The sequence below is a fragment of the Hyperoodon ampullatus genome (genome assembly GCF_949752795.1).
Source record: "Hyperoodon ampullatus genome assembly, chromosome: 7".
In the NCBI taxonomy this organism is placed as follows: Eukaryota; Metazoa; Chordata; class Mammalia; order Artiodactyla; family Ziphiidae; genus Hyperoodon; species Hyperoodon ampullatus.
This window is the reverse complement of record NC_136920.1, coordinates 81484953-81497427: the sequence shown is the minus strand read 5'-3', so window position 1 is coordinate 81497427 and position 12475 is coordinate 81484953.

The window sequence follows — 12475 nt, the reverse complement described above, 5'->3', positions numbered from 1 at the left end:
TCCCTTTTCTCCATACCCCATCCAGCATTTGTTAATTGTAGATTTTTTTTTTAATGATGGCCATTCTGATCAGTGTGAAGTGATACCTCATTGTAATTTGGATTTGCATTTCTCTAATAATTAGTGATGATTAACATCTTTTCATGTGCCTATTGGCTATCTGTATGTCTTCTGTGGAGAAATGTTTATTTAGGTCTTCTACCCATTTTTCCATTGAGTTATTTGCTATTTTGTTATTGATTTGTATGAGCTGTTTGTATAGTTTGGAAATTAAGCCCTTGTCAGTCTCATAATTTGCTAATATTTTCTCCAGTCCATAGGTTGTATTTTCATTTTAATTATGGTTTACTTGGCTGTGCAACAGCTTGTAAGTTTGATTAGTTCCTGTTTCTTTTTTGCTTTTACAGTAAGCCCCCTACATATGAACAAGTTCTGTTCCAAGAGTGCGTTTGTAAGTCCAATTTGCTTGTAAGTCCAACAAAGGTAGCCTAGGTACCCAACTTACACAGTCGGCTATATGGTATTGTACCATAGTAGGTTCATAATACTCTTCACACAAACAATACATAAAAAACAAACACAAAAATAAAGAAAACATTTTTAATCTTACAGTACAGTAACTTGAAAAGTACAGTAATATAGTACAACAGCTGGGATACTCGGGCTGCCATCAAGGGAACAGGTGAGAAGAGTTACTGATTAGAGGAGGGAGAGGAGGTGGGAGAAGGTAGAGGTGAAGGATTATCAGTAGTAGGAGACAGAGAGCAAGTTGCCATTTCACTCATAACTGATGTTGATGACACAAGTTCTGGTTCCTTGCTGGATTTAATTCTATCTACCATCTTGAAAAAATGATCTATTGATGTCTGGGTAGTAGCTCTTTTTTTCTCATCATAGATGACAAGGTAGCACTGGATTTCATTCTGAATGGCTGCTGCCACCTTTGGGTACCATTCTAGGTTCGAGTCCTCTGCCTCAAAAACTAACAGTGCTTCCTCAAATAAAGAAGATTCCCTTGCCATTTTCTGTGTTGTGAATCTCTTCAGTTCTTCAGTTACTTCTTCTTCCTCCTGTCCCTCTTCATCCTTTCTCTGGACCTCCAATTCCATCAGTAAGCTCCTCATGTTGCACAGCAAGGAGTGTAATGAAATCGTCTTCTTGCAGATCTAGCTCCAGCTTCTCAGTGAGGGTCACTACATTGCTGAAGACCTCTTAGGACTTCTGGTCTACCTTCTCAAATCCACAAAAATCATGAACAAACTGTGGGCAAAGGTTCTTCCAAACCCCATTCACAGTGACCACCATACCATCACACCAGGCAAAGTCAATGTTTTTATGGTCTTGTAGATGTTATAGTCCTTCCAAAGTTGTCCTTAGGTTGTTCCTGATTTGTCACTTACCTTTACTGCCTGACAAAATGTGTGACATAAATAATATTTGTTGAAAGTCGCTCTAACTCCCTGGTACATAGGTTGGATGAGCAACGTAGTATTCGGTGACAGATGCACTACTTTGATGCTGGGATGAAAGTCATCCATGGATGGGGGGTGGCCCAGAGCATTGTCGAGCAGCAAAAGAATGTTTTGCTGGAACATCCTTCTCTGAGCAATATTTCTCTACATCTGGGATAAAGTGGTGGCAAAACCAGTCCTGGAACATGGTCTGTGTAATCCAGGATTTGGGGTTATGCTTCCACACAACAGGAAGAGAGCCATTGGCTATGTTTTTAAGCGTTCTTGGGTTTTTTGAATGATAAACTAAGAGAGGCTTCAGCTTCAATTTACCAGAAGCATTGCCACCAAACAACAGTTAGCCTATCCTTTGCTGCTTTACAGCCCAGCATCAACTTTTCCTCATTACTGATGTAACTTTGGTCTGGCATCCTCTTCCGGTATAGTTGTGTCTCATCCACATTAAAAACCTGGTTGGGTAAATACACACCATCATCAATAATTTCTCAAAGTGTTTCCGGAAGTTCCCAGACAGCTACCCTATCTTCACTTGCTGCCTCTCCACTTACTTTTACATTGTGAAGGTTGGCTCTAGCCTTGAAATGATGAAACCAGCCACAGCTAGCATTAAAAGATGTGCCCTCTGATTCTTTGCCGTTTTTCTTCTTCAAGTCTTCATAAAGGCTTTTAGCTTTCTCTTGAATCAGCAATAAGCTGAGCAGGATGTTGATCCTGCATCTGCACACTGAGAAGTTTCTCCATCTCCTCCATCACTTTTCCATGCTTCTTTGATATTTTGTCAACACCGTCAGCACAGCAGACTTCACATGTTCCATGATCTTGTCCTTGTTCTTTAGATTCGTGCCAATGATTGAATGATTCATGTTATAAGAATGAGCGATGTCTAACATCTTTTTGCCTTGCTCCACTCTCTCAATTACTTTCACTTTTGTTTCCATCATTATCACTTGGCCCTTCTTAACAGTACCAGATACATCACCACCACTTTTATGCTTGCTTCCAGACATCTTGGGCTTGAAATAAATGTACTGTACTACTGTACTCTATACAGTACTGTAAAGTACACAAAAGCACAACCACTTATAGAGGATGCACGCACATGACAATGTATGCCAGACACGTGAACTAACTTACATGATTGGACATGCGAATGGACGTTTGCATCTTTGAAAGTTTGTAACCTGAAGGTTCATATGTAGGTGACTTACTGTATTTGTACTGCCTAGGGAGAACTACCTTGGAAAACTGTGATATGATTTATGTCAGAGAATGTTTGCTTATGTTCTCTTCTAGGAGTTTTAAGGTGTCCTATCTTATATTTAAGCATGTAAGCTGTTTTGAGTTCATTTTTGTGTATGGTGTGAGGGTATATTCTGATTTCACTGATTTGAATATGGCTGTCTAACTTTCAAAACACCAATTGCTGAAGAGACTATCTTTTCCCTGTTGTATATTCTTGCCTCCTTTGTCAAAGGTTAATTGACCATAGGTGTGTGCATTTATTTCTGGGCTCTCTATTCCATTCCATTGATCCATGTATCTCTTTCTGTGCCAATACCTTGCGGTTTTGATTACTGTAACTTTGTAGTATTGTCTGAAGTTTAGGAGGGTTATGCCTCCTGCTTTGTTCTTTTTCCTCAGGATTGTGTTGACAGTTCTGACTTTTTATGGTTCCAGATACATTTTAGGATTATTTGTTCTAGTTCTGGGGAAAATGTCATGGGCGATTTGATAGGGATCACATTAAATCTGTAGATTGCTTTGGGTAGTATAGCCATTTTAACAGTATTAATTCTTCCCATCCAAGAGCGTGGGATGTCTTTCCATTTCTCTGAATCTTCTTCAGTTTCCTTTACTAATGTTTTGTAGTTCTCAACATATAAGTCTTTCACCTCCTTGGTGATGTTTATTCCTAAGTATTTTATTTTTTTGATGCCATTTTAAAAAGGATTGCTTGTTTATATTTCCTTTCTGATATTTCATTGTTAGTGTAAAGAAATGCAACCAGGGACTTCCTTGGTGGCTCCATGGTTGAGAATCCACCTGCCAATACAGGGGACATGGGTTTGAGCCCTGGTTCAGGAAGATCTCACATGCCATGGAGCAACTAGACCTGTGCACCACAAGTACTTAACCTGCACACTAGAGCCCATGAGCCACAACTACTGAGCCCGTGTGCCACAACTACTTAAGCCCACGTGCCTAGAGTCTGTGCTCCACAACAAAAGAAGCCACTGCAGTGAGAAGCCTGCACACCACAATGAAGACTAGCCCCCACTGGCCACAACTAGAGAAAGCCCATGCACAGCAATGAAGACGCAATGCAGCCAAAATAAAAAAAAAAACCAGAAAAACCAAGAAATGCAACCAATTTATGTATGTTAATCTTGTATCCTGCGACTTTGCTGAATTTGTTTATCAGTTCTAGTAGATTTTGTGTGGAACTTTTAGGGTTTCCTTTATATATATTATCATGTCATCTGCATATAATGACAACTTTGCCTCTTCCCTTCCAATGTGGTTAGATTTTATTTCTTTTTCTTGTCTGATTATTGTGGCTAGGACTTCCAATACTATGTTGAAGAGAAGAGGTGACAGTGGGCATCCTTATCTTGTTCCAGATTTTAGGGGGAAGGCTTTCAGACTATGAACATTGAGTATTATATTGGCTGTGGGTTTGTCATAAATAGCTTTTATTATGTTGAGATATGTTTCCTCTATACTCACTTTGGTAAGTTTTTTTTTTTTTTTTTTTTTTTTTTTTTTTTTTTTTTTTTGCAGTACATGGGCCTCTCACTGTTGTGACCTCTCCCATTGCGGAGCACAGGCTCCGGACTTGCAGGCTCAGTGGCCATGGCTCATGGCCCAGCTGCTCCACAGCATGTGGGATCTTCCCAGACAGGGGCATGAACCCATGTCCCCTGCATTGGCAGGCGGACTCTCAACCACTGCACCACCAGGGAAGCCCTGGTAAGTGTTTTTATCATGAATGGCTGTTGAAGTTTTTCAAATGCTATTTCAGCACCTATTTAGATGATCATTTGTTTTGTGTTTTTCCTTTGTTGATGGGGTGTATCATGTTGATTGATTGGCATATGTTGAAACAATTTTGTGACACTGGGGTGAATCAAATTTGGTCATGGTGTATGATCCTCTTATGTGTTGTCAGATTCGGTTTTCTAATATTCAGTTGAGAATTTTTGCATCTATATTTATCAAAGATGTTGGCCTGCAATTTTCTTTTTTGGTAGTGTCTGTCTCTGTGTTTCTTTTTAAGTCTTTATTGAATTTGTTCCAATATTGCTTCTGTTTTATGTTTTGGTTTCTTGTTTGTGATGCATGTGGGATATTAGCTCCACCATCAGGGATTGAACCTGCCCCTCCTGCACTGGAAGGCGAAATCTTAACTGCTGGACTACCAGAAAAGTCCCCATCTGTTTTGTTTGTTTGTTTGTTTGTTTTAGTAAATTTCTTAATTAAATTTTTTGGGATGCATTGGGTGTCCATTGCTGTGCACGGGCTCTCTCTAGTTGTGGTGAGTGGGGGCTACTTTTCATTGTGGTGGCTTCTTTTGTTGCAGAGCATGGGTTCTGGGTGTGCAGGCTTCAAGAGTTGTGGCTATCAGGCTCAGTAGTTGTGGCTCCTGGGCTGTAGAGCACAGGCTCAGTAGTTGTGGCACACAGGCTTACTTGCTGCGCAGCATGTGGGATCTTCCCAGACCAGGGCTCGAACCTATGTCCCCTGCATTGGCAGACAGATTCTTAACCACTGTGCCACCAGGGAAGTCCGCCCCATCTGTTTTTGATATCAGGGGGATAGTGGCTTCATAGAATGTCTTTGGAAGTATTCCTTACTCTTCAAACTTTTCGAAGAGTTTGAGAAGGACCAGTATAAGTTTTGCTTTGTATATTTGGTAGAATTTGCTTGTGAAACCATCTGATCCTGGACTTTTGTTTGGTAGGGAGTTTTTTAAAATTACACATTCTATTTTGATTTTAGTGATAAGTATGTTCAAGTTATCTATTTCTTCTTGATTCAATTTTGTTTGGCTGTAAAAAAACAACATATATTTTTAGGTTATGTTAGCACCTAAATACTTACCATGTATTAGATCACAAAAGGGAGAAGAAAAAAAATATTAAAATATTTTTTCAAATAGAAAAATTATTGAAATATTTTTAAGAAATTGGGATAATAATACTAATTACAATAATGACAAATTGTTCTGAACTTAAAGACTACTTTATCTAAGATGCTTATTATAAGCATGATATTATATGCTTATATATTATATGATATAATATATGCTTATTATATGCTTATTATAAGCATGATATTATATGCTTATTGTTTTATTGTTTTTAAATATATGGAATGTTTTCTCCTTTCTAAAATAATTCTTTTATTTTACCTGTATATTGTGAAAAAAAATTAGTTGCACATAATATAAAAAATTACACTTTAATAGGAGATATTAATCCAGTTACATTTACTATAGTACTGAAAGTACTTAGGTTTAGAGTTACCATGTTATTGAGTGCTCTTTTTTATTTATTTATTTTTTAAAAAGATTTAATTGGGGGGGCATAAATTATTTATTTATTTATTTATTTATCTATTTATATCATCTTATTGGACTATAGTTGCTTTACAATGGTGTGTTAGTTTCTACTTTATAACTAAGTGAACAAGCTATACATGTAAATATATCCCCATATCTCCTCCCTCTTGCGTCTCCCTCCCACCATCGCTATCCCACCCCTCTAAGTGGTCACAAAGCACTGAGCTGATCTCCCTGTGCTATGCAGCTGTTTCTTGCTAGCTATCTATTTTACATTTGGTAGTATATATAAGTCAATGCTACTCTCTCACTTCGTCCCAGCTTACCTTCCCCTCCCCTTGTCCTCAAGTCCATTCTCTATGTCTGCATCTTTATTCCAGTCCTGCCCCTAAGTTCTCCCGAACCATTTTTTTTTTAGATTCCATATATATGTGTTAGCATACAGTATTTGTTTTTCTCTTTCTGACTTACTTCACTCTGTATGATAGACTCTAGGTCCATCCACCTCACTACAAATAAATCAATTTCATTTCTTTTTATGGCTGAGTAATGTTCCATTTTATATTGAAGATGTGCAACATCTTCTTTATCCATTCATCAGTTGATTGGACATTTAGATTGCTTCCATGTCCTGGCTATTGCAAATAGAGCTGAAATGAACCTTGTGGAACATGACTCTTTTTGAATTATGGTTTTCTCCCAGTATATGCCCAGTAGTAGGATTGCTGTGTCATATGGTAATGATACTTCTATTTTTAGGTTTTTAAGTAACCTCCATACTGTTCTCAATATTGGCTGTATCAAGTTACACTCCCACCAGTGGTGCAAGAGTGTACCATTTTCTCCACACCTCTGCAGCATTTGTTGTTTGTAGATTTTTTTGATGATGGCCATTCTTATCTGTGTGTGGTGATACTCACTGTAATTTTGATTTGCATTTCTCTAATGATCAGTGATGTTGAGCATTCTTTCATGTGTTCATTGGCAATCTGTATATCTTCTTTGGAGAAATGTCTATTTAGGTCTTCTGCCCATTTATGGATTGGATTTTTTGTGGATTTTTTGATATTGTTCTGCATGGGCTGCTTGTCAAGTTTGGATATTAATCCTTTGTCAGTTACTTCGTTGGCAAATAGTTTCTCCTATTCTGAGGGCTGTCTTTTCATCTTGTTTATGTTTTCCTTTGCTGTGCAAAAGCTTTTAAGTCTCATTAGGTCCCATGTTTTTATTTTTGTTTTTATTTCCATTTCTCTAGGAGGTGGGTCAAAAAGGATCTTGCTGTGATTGATGTCATAGAGTGTTCTGCTTATGTTTTCCTCTAAGAGTTTTATAGTGTCTGGCCTTATATTTAGGTGTTTAATCCATTTTGAGTCTATTTTTGTGTATGGTGTTAAGGAGTCTTCTAATTTCATTCTTTTACCTGTAGCTGTCCAGTTTTCCCAGCACCACTTATTGAAGAGGCCGTGATTTCTCCATTGTATATTCTTGCCCCCTTTATCAAAAATAAGGTGACCATATGTGTATGGGTTTATCTCTGGGCTTTCCCTCCCCTTCCATTGATCTATATTTCTGTTTTTGTGCCAGTACCATACTGTCTTGACTACTGTAGCTTTGTAGTATTGTCTGAAGTCAGGGATCCTGATTACTCCAGCTCTGTTTTTCTTCTCAAGATTGCTTTGGCTGTTCGGGGTCTTCTGTGTTTCCATATAAATTGTGAAATTTTTTGTTCCAGTTCTCTGAAAAATGCCATTGGTAGTTTGATAGAGATTGCATTGAATCTGTAGATTGCTTTGGGTAGTATAGTCATTTTAACAATGTTGATTCTTCCAACCCAAGAACACGGTATATCTCTCTATCTGTTTGTGTCATCTTTGATTTCTTTCATTAGTGTCTTATAGTTTGTTGAGTAAACGACTTTTGTCTCCTTAGGTAGGTTTATTCCTAGGTATTTTATTCTTTTCGTTGCAGTGGTAAATGGGGGTGTTTCCTTAACTTCTCTTTCAGATTTTTCATCTTTAGTGTATAGGAATGAAAGAGATATCTGTACCTTAATTTTGTATGCTGCAACCTTACCAGATTCATTGATTAACTCTAGCAGGTTTCTGGTAGCATCTTTTGGATTCTCAATGTATAGTATCATGACATCTGAAAACAGGGAGAGCTTAACTTCTTCTTTTCTGATTTGGATTCCTTTTATTTCTTTTTCTTCTCTGGCTGCTCTAGGTAAAAATTCCAAAAGTGTGTTGAATAATAATGGTAAGAGTGGGCAACCTTGTCTTCTTCCTGATCTTGGTGGAAATGGTTTCACTTTTTCACCATTGAGAATGATGTTGGCTGTGGGTTTGTCATATATGGCCTTTATTATGTTGAGGAAATTTCCCTTTATGCCTACTTTCTGGAGGTTTTTTTTAATCATAAATGGGTGTTTAATATTGTCAAAAGCATTTTCTGGGTCTATTGAGATGACTATGTGGTTCTAATCCTTCAGTTTGTTAATATGGTGTATCACACTGATTTGCATGTGTTGAAAAATCCTTGCATCCCTGGGATAAACCCCACTTGATCTTCGTGTTTGATGCTTTTAATGCACTATTGGATTTTGTTTGCTAGTATTTTGCTGTGGATTTTTGCATCTATGTTCATCAGTGATATTGGCCTGTAGTTTTCTTTCTTTGTGACAACTTTGTCTGGTTTTGGTATCAGGGAGATGGTGGTCTCATAGAATAAGTTTGGGAGGGTTCCTCCCTCTGTTATATTTTGGAAGAGTTTGAGAAAGATAGGTGTTAACTCTTCTCTACATGTTTGATAGAATTTGCCTGTGAAGTCATCTGGTCCTGGGCTTTTGGTTGTTGGAAGATTTTTAATCACAGTCTCAATTTCAGTGCTTGAGATTGGTTTGTTTATAGTTTCTATTTCTTCCTGATTCAGTCTTGGAAGCTTGTGCTTTTCTAAGAATTTGTCCATTTCTTCCAGGTTGTCCATTTTTATTGGCATATTGTTTCTTGCAGTAATCTCTCATGATCCTTTGTATTTCTGCAGTGTCAGTTTTACTTCTCCTTTTTCATTTGTAATTCTATTGATTTGAGTTTTCTCCCTTTTTTTCTTGATGAGTGTGGCTAATGGTTTATCAATTTTGTTTATCTTCTCAGAGAACCAACTTGTAGTTCTTTTTTATATTTGCTGTTGTTTTCTTCATTTCTTTTTCATTTATTTCTGATCTGATCTTTATGATTTCTTTCCTTTGCTGACTTTGGTGTTTTTCTTTCTTTCTTTCTCCAATTGCTTTAGGTGTAAAGTTAGCTTGCTTATTTGAGATGTTTCTTGTTTCTTGAGGTAGGATTTTATTGCTATAAATCTCCCTCTTAGGACTGCTTTTGCTGCATCCCATAGGTTTTGGATCTTCATGTTTTCATTGTCATTTGTTTCTAGGTATGTTTTTATTTTCTCTTTGATTTCTTCAGTGATGTCTTGGTTATTAAGTAGTGTATTGTTTAGCGTCCTTTATTTTTTTTAAATTTTTTTATTTTTTTGCTGTACGTGGGTCTCTCACTGCTGTGGCCTTGCCCTTTGCAGAGCACAGGCTCTGGACACGCAGGCCCAGTGGCCATGGCTCACGGGCCCAGCCACTCCATGACATGCGGGATCCTCCCGGACCAGGGCACGAACCCATGTCCCCTGCATCAGCAGGCTGACTCCCAACCACTGCACCACCAGGGAGGCCCCATGTGTTTGTATTTTTTATAGATCTTTTCCTGTAATTGATATCTAGTCTGATAGCATTGTGGTTGGAAAAGATACTTGATACGATTTCAATTTTCTTTAATTTACCAAGGTTTTTTTTGTGACCCAAGATATGATCTATCCTTGAGAATGTTCCACAAGCACTTGAGAAAAAGTGTATTCTGTTGTTTTTGGATGGAATGTCCTATAAATATCAATAAAGTCCATCTTGTTTAATGTATCATTTAAAGCTTGTGTTGACTTATTTATTTTCATTTTGGATGATCTGTTCATTGGTGAAAGAGAGGTGCTAAAGTCCCCTACTATGATTGTGTTACTGTCGATTTCCCCTTTTTTGGCTGTTAGCATTTGCGTTATGTATTGAGGTGCTCCTATGTTGGGTGCATAAATATGTACAATTGTTATATCTTCTTCTTGGATTGATCCCTTGATCAATGTAGTGTCCTTCTTTGTCTCCTGTAATAGTCTTTATTTTAAAGTCTTTTTTGTCTGATATGAGAATTGCTACTCTAGCTTTCTTTTAATTTCCAATTGCATGGAATATCTTATTCTATCCCTTATCTTTCAGTCTGTATATGTCCCTAGGTCTGAAGTGGGTCTCTTGTAGACCACATATTTACCAGTCATGTTTTGGGATCCATTCAGCCTGTCTATGTCTTTGGTTGGAGCATTTAATCCATTTACATTTAAGTTAATTATTGATATGTATGTTCTTATTACCATTTTCTAAATTGTTTTGGGTTTGTTTTTGTCGGTCTTTTCCTTCTCTTGTGTTTCCTGCCTAGAGGAGTTCCTTTAGAATTTGTTGTAAAGCTTGTTTTTTGGTGCTGAATTCTCTTAGCTTTTGCTTGTCTGTAAAGGTTTTAATTTCTCTGTCAAATCTGAATGAGATTCTCTACTGTGTTGAGTAATCTTGCTTGTAGCTTTTCCACTTTTATCACTTTAAATATGTCCTCACAGTCCCTTCTGGCTTGCAGAGTTTCTGCTGCAAGTTCATCTGTTAAACTTATGGGGATTCCCTTGTATGTTATTTGTTTTTCCCTTGCTGCTTTTAATAATTTTTCTTTGTATTTAATTTTTGATTGTTTGATTAATATATGTTTTGGTATGTTTCTCCTTGGGTGTATCTTGTATGGGACTCTCTGCACTTCCTGGACTTGATTAGTGATTTCCTTTCCCATATTAAGGAAGTTTTCAACTATTATCACTTCAAATATATTCTCAGTCTCTTTCTTTTTCTCTTCTACTTCTGGGACCCCTATATTAGAATGTTGGTGTGCTTAATGTCCCAGAGGCGTCTCAGATTGTCCTCAATTCTTTTCATTCTTTTTTTCTTTATTCTGCTCTGCAGTAGTTATTTCCACTATTTTGTCTTCCAGGTCATTTATCCATTCTTCTGCCTCAGTTATTCTGCTGTTGTTTCCTTCTAGAGAATTTTTAATTCCATTTATTGTGTTGTTCATCATTGTTTGTTTGCCCTTTAGTTCTTGTAGGTCCTTGTTAAACGTTTCTTTTATATTCTCCATTCCAGTTCCAAGATTTGGGATCATCTTTACTATCATTACTCTGAATTCTTTTTCTGGTAGACTGCCTATTTCCTCTACATTTTTTTGTTCTGGTGGGTTTTTACCTTGCTCCTTCATCTGCTATGTGTTTCTCTGCTTTCTCATTTGGCGTGGGGACTGTGTTTGGGGTCTCCTTTTCGTAGGCTGCAGATTCGTAGTTACTGTTGTTTTTGGTGTCTGCCCCCAGTGGCTAAGGTTGGTTCAGTGGGTTGTGTAGGCCTTCTGGTGGAGGGGACTGGTGCCTGTGTTCTGGTGGGTGTGTCTGGATCTTGTCTTTCTGGTGGACAGTTCCGCATCCGGTGGTGTGTTTTGGGGTGTCTGTGGCCTTGTTATGATTTTAGGCAGCCTCTCTGCTAATGGGTGTGCCTGCATTCCTGTCTTGCTAGTTATTTGGCATAGGATGTCCAGCACTGGATCTTGCTTGTCTCTGAGTGAAGCTGGGTCTTAGCGCTGAGACGGATATCGCTGGGAGGCTTTCACCATTTTGATATTACAAGGTGCCGGAGGTCTCTCATAGACCAATGTCCTGAACTCCACTCTCCAAATTCAGAGGCCAGGTCTGACACCCGGCTGGAGCACCAAGACCCTGTCAGCCACACGGCTGGGGATGAGAGCAAGAGGTAGCTTTGGTACATCTCAGAGACCACCAATGAGATTCACTGACCATTTTCTCCCCAGAAGTGAAGAAAACAAAATTCAGTCTTTAGCTTGTCAGCCACTTTCGTAGCCAGCCTCCAAGATGGCCCTTATTATCTCCCAGTCTTCATGTACCTGTGTGGTTCCTTGAACTTGAAAAGGGCTGACTGTTTAACTAATAAGAAATTGCAGAAATGACAAAGTGCAGCTTCCAAAGTTATAAAAGACATTGCAGCTTCTGCTTTGGTTTCTGCTAGATCACTCACCCTGGGATAAGCCAGCTGCCATGTCATGAAGACACTCAAGCAGCCCTAAGGAGAGATCCATGTGGCAAGGAACTGAGGCCTCTTACCTACAGCCACGTGAGTGAGTCATCTCAGAAGTCAAAAGATTTAATTTTCTTTATTTTTGGCTGCATTGGGTCTTCGTTGCTGCACAAGCTTGCTCTAGTTGTGTCAAGCAGGGGTTACTCATTGTTGTGGTGCATGGGCTTCTCCTTG